We start from the raw sequence: 12,158 nt of genomic DNA on the forward strand, positions 1-12,158 counted from the left end.
CCTGAGAAAATGCATTAAAAGGATGTCAGGAACTACAGAGAAGAATCATACAAGTGAATAAAAGATGAGTTCTTTGCAGTTGTGGAATGAAGTAGGAGCCAATGAGAATTACACAACTTTGGGAACTGTGGAAGCTTTGCTTGCTTCTAAAGATTTTTTTTTAAACCTAGGGCAAATGAAAAATGTGGCAAGAAAAAACACCCGTCAAATCTTTCAATCATCAGCATTTTCGTGTGTGTTCTGATAAAGAAGCAATAATATTGAGATATGTATATTTCTGGTCTGTATATGCCTTCTCATTTTCGGTTACTCATGGACGCAGATATGAATACGCATGCTTTGTAGATAATTCCTTTCTAATGATTATAAATTGGAAAGAAGTGCAGATATAGATTTTTTTGTATTACAAACAAGCTAGCTTTAAAAATAGATGTCTAGGTTTCAGAAATCCTTTTTCTTTGAGGCAGAAAATACATTGATAGTACAATTTTAAATAGTTGTATCTGCATTATACCTTCTCTGTTGTTTCAGTTACTTGTGTGTTTGGGTTTAATGAATTTAAATGTGTCGCTATCATGTTCTTCAGAGAGAATTTCCTTATGTTATAGAGGAGGAATTATTTTAACTCATTCTCCTCCTTCCAGCATGAAAAACAAAAAACATGCAATAATATGTGTTCTACTTAAACATCAGTGTAGATACCATAGAAATATTTAGGTCAGGATTAATCACATTTATGAGCATATTTAAATACTTTAATAGTTAATAATTAAAATGAAATATTTCCAGTTTCTCTCTTATTCATGCCTTGTCCAGACATGCCTTACCACTCCACAAAGCTTTCCTTCACTGTGTGGTCCAGTTTTCCCCACTTCTCCGCTTAGTCCCATTTACGATATTTCACAAGGAAGTGAACTGAGATGTGTGTGACTCAGTCGTGTTCTCAAGAAAACACCAAGCAAATAGGCTTTCGGCTTGGACTCCAAAGCTCTAAATGGAAGAGTGGAAAGGAGTGATCATAATTTTGAAGGAGTATGTGTGATGTGGTGGAAGGTATGTGGCCCTAGACTCTGGAAAACTTGAGTGTAAATCCTGGATTTGCCAAATATTTAGCTAGAGTTTTGACTTCTCCAAGTCTCTTTTGTGCAAAATGGGGATAACAAGATCTACCTAAAGGTGTTATTGTGGTCTTTCATTGTCTACAATTTTCTACTGTCTATCTTTAAATTTCATATTTGTCAAATTTATGTTAAATGTGTATATTATATAACATATATTATTGCATATGTATATTTTGTATGTATATGTATATATATACACACACACCAAAGGCATACAGAAAAAACAGCAGTCTTACGTCCCACACCTCTCCATCTCCAATTCTCTGAGCAGATCACATTGCAACATTTCTACTTGTTTCAGATATTAAGCTCCATAGGCCAAATACTGAATTTACAAATCTATTTTATAGTTTTTTCAATTTAAAATTATCTGATTTCTGACGTGGAAGATGAAGATTTCGCTCTCTTATCTTCCACCACCTACTCACATACTTCTGTTCTACTCATATCTGTACTGTATAGTTTTATCATAAAATTTAGATAAATCAACATTCAGTGCTCTTCATGATTTCATAGTATTGTTTGCAGTTGAGTCACAGAATATGCAACCAATAAATTAACTTTCGTACACCAACTTTTTGTTTTCTGGAGTTTAGAAGTGCCTAATTTTATAATTTGATGGTGTTTTAGGACATTAATAATTCATCCCTACATTGTACAAAAGAACTGAAGTCATATTTGTATGGTAAATCACATAAAGTATTGATTATTTCCTTGTGTGTCTGTATGTCCGTACATGATGATTTTCTTCGCATCTGCTGCTCTCCAAGTGTGCTGACAAGAGCTGCTCAGCTGTCTACCCCGGCATCTTTCATTAAGAAATCCCCTTGCCTCTCTCTTGATTGGATCCTCTGTTTCTTCTTACTTTATTTACCTATTGTTTTAGAGAAATACATCTTCAAGAATATTCTCGAAAAAGGTGTACTGAAACTTTGAGATCTTGTTTTGAGATCTTGCTTGTTTGAAAATAATTTTTAACCTCATATTTGAAAGATAGTTTTTCTATTATTAGTGGTAATTCTCTCTAGATATTTCAAAGGCATTTTTCATTGTCTTTTAGCTGCCAGGTTGCCATTAATGATTTTAATGCAATATGGTTACTGAGAAATTGTAATTTATTTTTGTTTTTATCCCACTCACCCCCACTTCTCAATCATAGATGCTTTTTGATTCTTCTTTTTTTTGTTGCCACTGCTATAATATTTCTTAATGCTATGCCTTAATAAGGATATTTTTTCCCTTATTTTGTCTGTTACTCAGTGAGTCCTTTCAATTTAGAAATCTTGTGCTTTAGAAAATTTTTTTTTTGCATTGTTTCCTTGACAGCTGTTCCTCCAGCCAATTTTTCACTGTCTTGAGTCTTCCTTTTAGTCGAGTCTTGGAAATCATGCATTGATCTTTTGATTTCCCTATCTTTTTTCTTTTTTTTTACAATATCTTTTATCATTTTATGGAAACTCCCACAAATTTTCTTTTAAAATGTCCATTGAAGTTTTCAAAGCATTGCTATGATGATATTCTCTAATTACCAAGAGTCTCTCTTTGAACACGTGGCATCCTTTATTTTCTTTTTATAGCAACCTCCTCTTGTTTATGCTTACTAAAGCTCTTATGTTTCTCAAGACTTTATAGTTGGTAAAGATGGTTTTTTTTCTTGCATTGTGTTTTTTCTTAGTTCATTTCTTACTTATTTTGGTCTCCATCTTTCATCTTAGAGGATTTCTTCAAATGTCTGATGAGCCTTGGCTGACAATTCACAATCGAGAGTACAGAACTAAACAGGTGACCACTAGACCAAGCATGTGTGAGACATGTGGAGTGGGGGGCTTCATCTTAGGAAAGAGATAGAGCATTTCACTGGAGGATCCCTCCTGACATATCTGTCAGTCTTTTCTCCTAGACTTGGCAGCTTCACTAAATGGAATCTTTAGACTCCTGCCTACCTGCATGGTACAATATATCTAGCTTCCAGCATCCAGCTTTCTAGGCATTAACTGGGAAAAGGGAGCAGGATCTCACTATTTGATGTGTATAATTTCCCTTATTTCCTTTGCTTTCAGTATGAAACCTCACTCTTTTGTTTAACCCTGCCCGATTTCCCAATAACACAACTTCTCTGGTTTAATTTCCCCAGGAGTAATTTTTCCAGGTAGTCATCTTGTTATTCTAGGTAAGGGAGGACACCTCATAGAGGTTCCTTCACAGATTAGTGAGCTGCCCTCCTATGTTTGATTCAATACTTAATCTCTACCTTCCACAGATACCTGCCGTCTGCAATACCTGGGCCTTCCACCTGTCTGCGGTGTGAATCATGTTGCATCTTGCTGCTCATGTGCCAACTAGCTTTCTTTCTTTTTTTAATGATTAGCTGTTTTTTTTTTTTTTTCCCTAGATTGGCACCTGAGCTAACAACTGTTACCAATCTTTTTTTTTTTTCTGTTTTATCTCCCCAAATCTCCCCCATACATAGTTGTATATCTTAGTTGCATATCTTTCTAATTGTGGCATGTGGGACGCCGCCTCAATGTGGCCTGACAAGCAGTGCCATGTCTGTGCCCAGGATCCCAACCAGCGAAACCCTGCGCCACCGTAGCAGAGCGTGCGAACTTAACCACTCTGCCATGGGGCTGGCCCCCCAGCTTTTTTATCTTTGTTAGATTCAGTTGCCATTCATCCTTTCACTCTCCCACTCTGAATATTCTAGAAGGTTAACATCTCTTAACTATTTCCATCTCCTATTCCATTCTTTTCTAGTTTGTACATTTGTACTTTCCTAATGATCATTTTACTGCCATTTTAGTGGGAATTTCTATGGTAATTAAGATAATTATTTATTCAATCTATAATAACCACAAAAATGCCAGTGATTTTTATACTTTATTTTTTCCTTTAAAAAAGGACGATTTATTTAAAAAATAATCTAAAATGAATTGTCAAAATAAATAAATAAAGAATGAAACTTCTCCAGTTGAAATAGAAGCAAGGGAGATAAAACCCCACCAACTGAATTTTACCTTTCTCATCAGCCCTCGAGAAAACACCAACAGAAGCCTAGGACTCCAGAACAGTATTTGGACTCCATTCAAATATGACCATACGAAATTGGTTAGGGTTCTGGTCCAGACTACAAAAACCACTTTACCTACTTTAAACTTAAATAATTTATTGCCAGGAATAGTTTGACAGGCTGGAAGAATGGGGTCCCCACACAGCTCCAATTTCTTGCAATCTCACTCCTTCTGCTGTGATTGGGAAAGCTCCTCTGATTTAGAAAACCACCAAATTAGGAAGTCTCTGCAACAGTCTGCACCAGCAAAATAGTTATTTCCCTCAGATTCTCTCTTCCCTCCTAACTGTGATCTAATTAATGTTTTGATTAAGTGTATTTGATTCATGGAACTTCAATCACGTCTGGAAGCCAATGGCATCAAAGTCTGAGAAATGTACTTTCTAGCCTTTTAGCACCCTCTGGAAAAAGGCAGGAATGAGTGTAAGAAAGCTAATCTGTTGTCTAGCCACCCTACATCTACATGTATCTACCACATCTGCAGCAATTTGCTTTGTTCACACAACAATATAACTTGGATATTTTGGCTCTACTTTTTCTTTTTAAATACATACAATTCCAAATGATTGAGTGAGTTCTTCAGCCATACTCCCCTACCTAGGCTTATGAGTGGAGAAGTCAGATGCTTCAATTGATTCATGGTTTGGGATTTACATGGTGAGTATAAAAGTAGAATAAGGATGCAGACAATTGAGATGAATAGTTGATTGGCTACAGTCTTTGAAGAGAAGGCTATTTAGAAAATGCTCACATCATCCTTAAAAGGCTTATTGATCAGTTTATTAGGTAAAATCCTTACCTCAAAGAATAAAATACATTTTAGCTAGTTTAAGAAGGAAATAATATAATAAAGTTTATTACAAAATTCACAGAACTCTTCCAGAGCCAGAAAATCAGACTTGAAGGCTACCCTACCAGAAAGACCCAAATTCTGTTGAAGAATGGCTTCAGCAGAAACCCATTTGCATGGAATTGGTCACAGACCCTGCAGACAGCATTGCTGATGCTGGCACTAGGCACTACTATTTAAGACTCTGTCATTTTGGTATGGAAAGCTGGATTCCTCTGCCAACATACTCAGTAGAATGGGTTCCAGGCAGCACTTGTTTCTTCAAAATGCTTCTGAATTAACAGAGTTAGGGTATCATGCCTGTGTCTTAATTGCAAGAGAGTTTGCTTTTTGAATTTGGCAAAACATGGAACAATAAGGTTGGAAAAACTCAAATGTCCTCTACAATAGGATTGATGAGAGGTTATAGGAAATTGAGAGAGGCAGTGAAATAGGATGTTGACATCAGTAGTGGTGTTATTGGAATTTAATATTTAATTGATGTAGACATTGCAGGATAGGGCAAGAATTTACACTATAGTAGACAATAAATGCTTGTATTGTAATTAAAGAATGATAATACCTAATAAATGTAGTAAATATGTATAATAAAAAAACCCTGAAAGTGTGGATGAATAAAAAGCAATCATCCTCACATTTAACTAAGATTTAGACAAGTTTTGTATATATTGCTAACACTTATTATAGCAATTATAATAGCAATGGAAAATGAATAACAAAATGAGCTTACTAATGGCTTGTCACTAGGACTTTAATAACTCTAAGTTTTTTTAAAAGCTACTTTGAATCAGCCCCAAATTTTCCAAATATTTGATTTCCTATGCATGTTAGAGCATTTTAGGGTGTGTCACACATATATTAGTGACACAAGATAATATAGATAGAAAACAGCCCTTCAAATATACTTTCCAGAAATTGATATATCAGAAGTTATTATAACTTTTGTTTTTATAAAGTTATAACAAATAACTTTAGTCTAACATGCACTTCAAATTACTAATCTATTTTGGCAACAAATAAAGCATTCTTAGGATAGCAATTTCCATGAAAAGTAGAGTGTCTCTCACTGATTTACTTATTCTGGTAGCAGAGACACTATTAGATAAATTTCATCATGCAAATGTCTCTTTACAAATAAGCAGAACCAACATTTTCTACGAGGATTTACTTCAAGCACCACTTAACGTAACTATCACTCTACTGTTTTAGAGCATTTGTTATGTTATCTCAGAAGAAACTGCTTGTAAGAATGGAAGATTGGTGCATGTGCTTGCTGTTGTTCTTTTCTATTTATTTTATTGTAAGATTTGCAATTTTTTTCTAAAGTTATTTTTATTCACTTTGAGATTTGACTGGATCATTGTCTTATTTCATGATTATAAAGGATGAGTGTTAATCAAAAACAAATTACAAATCTCCTGTAGCATAAAGTTTAAAGAGAAGGTTGAAGGTAAATGGTTAGAAAGAGATGAAAGTTGGAGAATGATAAAGATGAAAGGGAGATAGAGGAAAAATTTTTAAGACAGCTGAAATCAGAAAGAGGGAAAAGAAGGTTTGATATAAAAAATGAGACGGTAGAAAGATGTAAGAAAACAGAAAAGAAAATAAATTGACATGACACAATAAAGTAGCTATGAAAGAAACAACATTGTTGGTTTGTTGGAGGAGAAAAAGAGTAACTTTTCTTAAATGTTTGTAAAATAAATGAAGTCTAATCATGTCTTTAGATGAATAGAGTTACATAGATGAGGGATTTTATAGAAAGAATATGAGAATATAACTGTCATACTGAGTCACATCAACTCTAGAGATCCAGCATAGTTCCTTTGATGTTTTTCAGGAAAACATGTTAGTTGCCCTCCACACTCGAACCTTGGGGAGTCTGTGATCCCTAACTTCCTTTTGGTAACCCATTATAAACTCCATTCATGAATTTATCTAAGCCTTTCCTGACCAATTTATATTTTCAGACTATATAACCTTCTAGGGTAATGACTTGCATATGTTTACTACCAACTGTGTAAAGTACAAAGCATAAATCCCTTTTATCTTTTACACTACATCGGGCATCTTCTAGACCTGGTGCTCTTTAATTTGGTGAAAGGAATCCATCATTACCTTTCAAGATTTGGCAGAGTTTGAATCCATGTAGTCTCATCTGTAGTTTTATAAAATTGAATATTCCTAACCTTTTGCAATATTCTGACACAGAAGTGAAGGTTGTGCCACATAATGTCAAGAGCTTTACTTTTATTCCGTTGCAGGCTTTGAGGGAAATTATCTCATATTTCTAGGTCTCAAAAGTGCTTGATAATCTCTAAAATTCCTTCCATCTTCCTATTGCCTGTACACTGTCACTCATCCCACCCCACTCCCAGAAAAAAAGAAAAAAAGTTGTGGAAGTGAGGGAGAAAATTGCAGTGCAGATGAGTACATGATCTTTGAGAGTGAAACCACCAGGATTCAAATCCCATTTTCTCATCTTAGTGCTATGCTCTTAAGCAAGTTACTTACTTCTTCATACCTCAGTTTCTTCATCAGTAACTCAGGAATAACAGTAGTTCCAACTTCATAAGGTTATATTTTGTTACCAAATGAGTGTGTGTGTGTTTGTATAACTTGAAAACAGCATCTACCACAAAATAAACACTACATAAAAGTTAACATATAAGAGTGGGCCTGGTGGTGTAGTGGTTAAGTTCATGAACTACTCTTCATCGAGCTGGGGTTTACAGGTTCAGATACTGGGCAGAGACCTACACTGCTCATCAAGCCATGCTGTGGTGGCATCCCACATACAAAAAATAGAGGAAGATTGGCACAGATGTTAGCTCAGGAACAATCTTCCTCAAGCAAAAAGAGGAAGATTAGAAACAGATGTTAGCTCAGCGACAATATTCCTCACTGAAAAAAAAAAAAGTTAGTGTATTCCCCCCCCCCCCCCCCCCCCCCCCCCACACACACAGAAAGAGAAAGAGAGACAGAGAACAACCACTTCTCCCTGCACCAGTGCCCTCATGCAATCCCATTCCACATTGACTCTGGGCTTGGCTACATGACTTGGTTTGACCAATGGGACATGAGTAAATGTGAAACAGGTCTATCTTGATAAATGCTTTTGCATGGGGCTTACCTTGTTGGAATGTTTCCCTGAGACCACTATGTAAATTGGTGCGTCTAACCTACTTGAGGTTACATGAAAATAAAAGTCCAGCAATCCTAGCTGGAGCCCAGCTTCCAGTAGACCTGCCAACTGAATATGACCACATAAATTTGCTGAGGCAAGATCAGAAGAAGGGCTGTCCAGCCAAACCATAGAATCATGATAAATCATATGATTGCTCTTTAAAATCAATAAAATTAAGGTAATTTGTTACACAGGACTATATAACTGGTAGTTTAATCTTCTCTGGATCTTTTCTATGTGCTAGTCTTAAGGGTTTATGACAGTTACTAGAAATTCACATAAAGCTAAACTAATAAATTCCAGTCTCATTCCCTGTTATAAGATGTACACACTATATGTACAAATTTGACAAAGAAATGTAATTGCGCTAAATTGAATAGATAGTGATGTCTAATTTAGTGTTCCGTGGGAAACAGACTTGGAAACAGAGATTTGCAGGCAGGAAGTTTATTGGGAAGTGTCCTTGAGATTAATATGTGTGAGGGAGTGAGAAAAGCAGGCCTGGGCAGTGGGAGAAGTTCAACTGCAATGTAATTGATGCAAGGTCTCAACAGATCATTTGCCGGGCTCTGGAGCTGTGATGGTCCTTCAGAATTGTTCCAAATTTAAGAATGCGGGTCAAGCCTTTGTACCACATCCTCAATTAGTCCCTGGTTGAGGACTGCCTTCAGGGAGAGATTTTAATCTTGAGTGAGGCACCTCTTTTTCTTTTTTTTTGTGAGGAAGATTGTTCTTGAGTTAACATCCATTGCTAATGCTCATCCTTTTGCTTGAGGAAGATTGTCCCTGAGCTAAGATCTGTGCCAATCTTCCTCTATTTTGTATATGGGATGCCACCACAGCATGGCTCAATGAGCGGTGTGTAGGTCTGAGCCCAGGATCCAAACCCGCAAACCCCCGGCCACTGAAGTGGAGTGTCTGAACTTAACCACTACACAACCAGACTGGCCCCTCTTCTTCTTTTTTTCACCTTTATTTATAAATAATAAATACCTTTATTGAGATATAATTGACATATAACATTATATAGTTTCAGGTATACAACATAATGATTTGATATTTGTATATATTGTGAAATGATCATTGCAATAAGTCTAGTTAACATCTATCACCACACATAGTTACACACTGTTTTCCTTGTGATGAGAATCTTTTAGATCTGCTCTCTTAGTAGCTTTCAAATATACAATACAGTATTATTATCTATAGTACCATGCTGTACATTACATCTCAAGGACTTATTTATCTTATCAACTTTTTTATTTAATAAAATATGGGTTTTATTAGTCAACTACAGTCAAAATATGATCTTTATAGATTTCCCTTCTTCCTTCATTCCACCAAACATAAAACAGAGCTGTGTGCCAGTTTAGTTTTCCTCATGTGGGTCACAACCTTGGTTTGTCAGCAAAATCCCCTTTCTCAGCTTCATAGTTGAAAGTGACAGAAATTGGCTCTTCTTTCTCAGATAGAGACATCACTAGCCTTGGACTGATACACATAGGATGGTCCAATCATATAGCTGTGAAAAGGGATGTCAAATTTAAGCAAGGTCCAATGCTACTTTTCTGTGTGACGTTGGTACAGTGTGTTCAGTGCTCCTGTAAGAACTAATGATATACACGTTTCTCCATGACCACAGCTAAATGTGTGGCACAACTGTGGGAACACCCAGTGGGACTCAATTTCTACAACTTCATTTCACTTAAATCAATGTAATGGAAGTCATCATAGAATTTTTGACCTGATGAGCCTCCATGGATGAAGAGCTTTGTCCTTCCCACTATTGTCACAAGATTATCCCAGGAAAATTATGTTTTTTTACAGATCTTTGACTGAGACAAGGTCAGAGTGTTTGTATCAAACCCTTATAGCTTCAATATTTCAAGTCAGTAATCAATGAGTGAATGAAGAAACAAAATGGATGAATGAATAGAGGAATGGATGAATATGACCAGTGCCTAGATCACTGACTGCCAGCCCCAAAGTCCAGAATTCAGCAGCAAAATCTTCCTGTATGTAGAAGGGCTCCTCTTGCTGCCCCTACTGTAGTCCCATCTCTGCATGGCAGTCTTGGAAGGAGGACACAGGACTGAGAAAGAATGGACTGTTCTTTTTCATCTCAATGTCCTCATTGGTCTAAGATGGCTGCTGGAGCTTTTGCCTGCCCATCTGCATCCCAGTTATTAGGATGGAGTAAGAAAAGGAGGAGGTGCCCCATGTTTTTTGAAGAAATTTCCTTAAGTACTCCACACTTTCATTTGCAACTTGATGCCTGGAACTTAGTCACATGGCCACAGCAAGCTGCAAGAAAGCTAGTCCAGTTGTGCATCTAGCTCAGTGTGCAGAGTCTCTGGATGACTGCTGATTCTCTAACAGATCTAGTAGCTCTTTATTATTTGGTGACTTGCTAAACTAAAAGACAACTTATCTACCTGCTAAACACCCAGAAGAGAAGGAGCAGAAAGAATGGCACAAAAATTCCATTTAGAACAAGTAGAGAGTAAAAACATTGGCATCATTAGCTCATCAAAATTTTGAAATCCTGCTAGGCAGGAATAGAGAAGCCTCTTAACTTGGTGATAGAATAGATTTCTTGGTTACAATACCTGTTTATTCTACTTGTGCTTTCTGGAGAAACTTTCCTGCCATTGTCCTCCCTTGTCTCTTGTTCCAGAGCCCTACCTTCTCGGGGAGACGCTTCATTCTCTATGACCCTCCATGGCTATTTCTAATGTAGGCAATAGAGGGCTTCCTTTCATGGAGCTTGAAAAGATTCTAAGGGCTGTTTCCTTCCAGTGCAGGTTCAGGTACTATTAAAGTTTTAATAGTAACAGATAGTTGCAGTCCAGGTTTATAGGTTCTTTGGCTTCCAGATTCCAGGCCTGATTCTACCTTGAGACCACTTAAAAGAATAGGCTTGGGTGGAAAGACAACATACTTAATCTGATCTTTGCTGTTAGCTTCCCTCCCATTGTCTGACAGGCAACTATTAGTGGAAGGCCTTTTTAAAAGCTTTGAGGCCAGTGATTTATCTCCCGCTAAGGCTGCTTCTTCAGAGTAGACTTATATGTGCTTTAGTTTGGAGCACAGAGCAGTTATCTTTTTTAAAAAAATCCTTAAAGACTTCAAATATAATGCATTTGGATTTCACACCACAGAGAGAGAACACTTCCCTAATATCTCCGCTTACAGATAAGCTGGATTGAGTCAGTTCCTCAATCCTGGAACTTTGTTGAAAGCAGCAAGAAGCAGCCTGCACAGACAACATTCTAACTTTTCCACACTGTCCCTTAAGGCTGTTTAGTCTGCTTTTCATATAGCTTTTTGTCTGCTTTCCAAGGAAAGGCAGGCAGCAGCTTGACCAAATGTTTTATCATTGAATTATTAATGTTGCCAGCTTCCCGACCTACCATATTGGGGGTGTTAGAGTAACCAGATTAGGCCCAAAATGGAGTCGCTCATGCTAAGCCCCTTGTCAGCAAACCTAAACTTAGCTAAGTTTCTATGCTCAGCTCTTCCAGAAAAGAAAGGCCCAGGTCAGGCAATCAGTGCTTATCTCTTTGGCACAAGTTACCTGACCTGGCTCTAAGACTTCCCTTTGCTCCATATAAGGAAACTAACCCTACTTTAACCAATCAGAAAATGCCCAGTATAGCTTCCTTTTTCCTGCTCCCTCCTGTCTATAAAATCTCCTGCTTTCTACAGTTCTTTGGAGCTCCTTTCTCTGCTAGATTGGATATTGCCCAATTCATGAATCACTGAATTAAAAAGAATAACTTTAAAAATAAAAATCTTTAAAATTTATTCATTTGAATTTTGTTCTTTAGCAGGGGTAGATATGAGGTTCTGATATTTCAATGTTTCATGCCCATGGAACAAATTCTGTGTAAATTAGGATTGTGATAGGCTGAGAGCAACAGAGACACAGAA

General features: G+C 36.8%; 1 pseudogene; it reads right to left on the reverse strand.

The window, feature by feature from the left end:
• Positions 1 to 9,508: 9,508 nt before the first annotated feature.
• Positions 9,509 to 11,200, reverse strand: LOC124240709 (rab9 effector protein with kelch motifs-like; annotated as a pseudogene).
• Positions 11,201 to 12,158: the final 958 nt, after the last annotated feature.

Source organism: Equus quagga, chromosome 6, assembly GCF_021613505.1.
Source record: "Equus quagga isolate Etosha38 chromosome 6, UCLA_HA_Equagga_1.0, whole genome shotgun sequence".
In the NCBI taxonomy this organism is placed as follows: domain Eukaryota; kingdom Metazoa; phylum Chordata; class Mammalia; order Perissodactyla; family Equidae; genus Equus; species Equus quagga.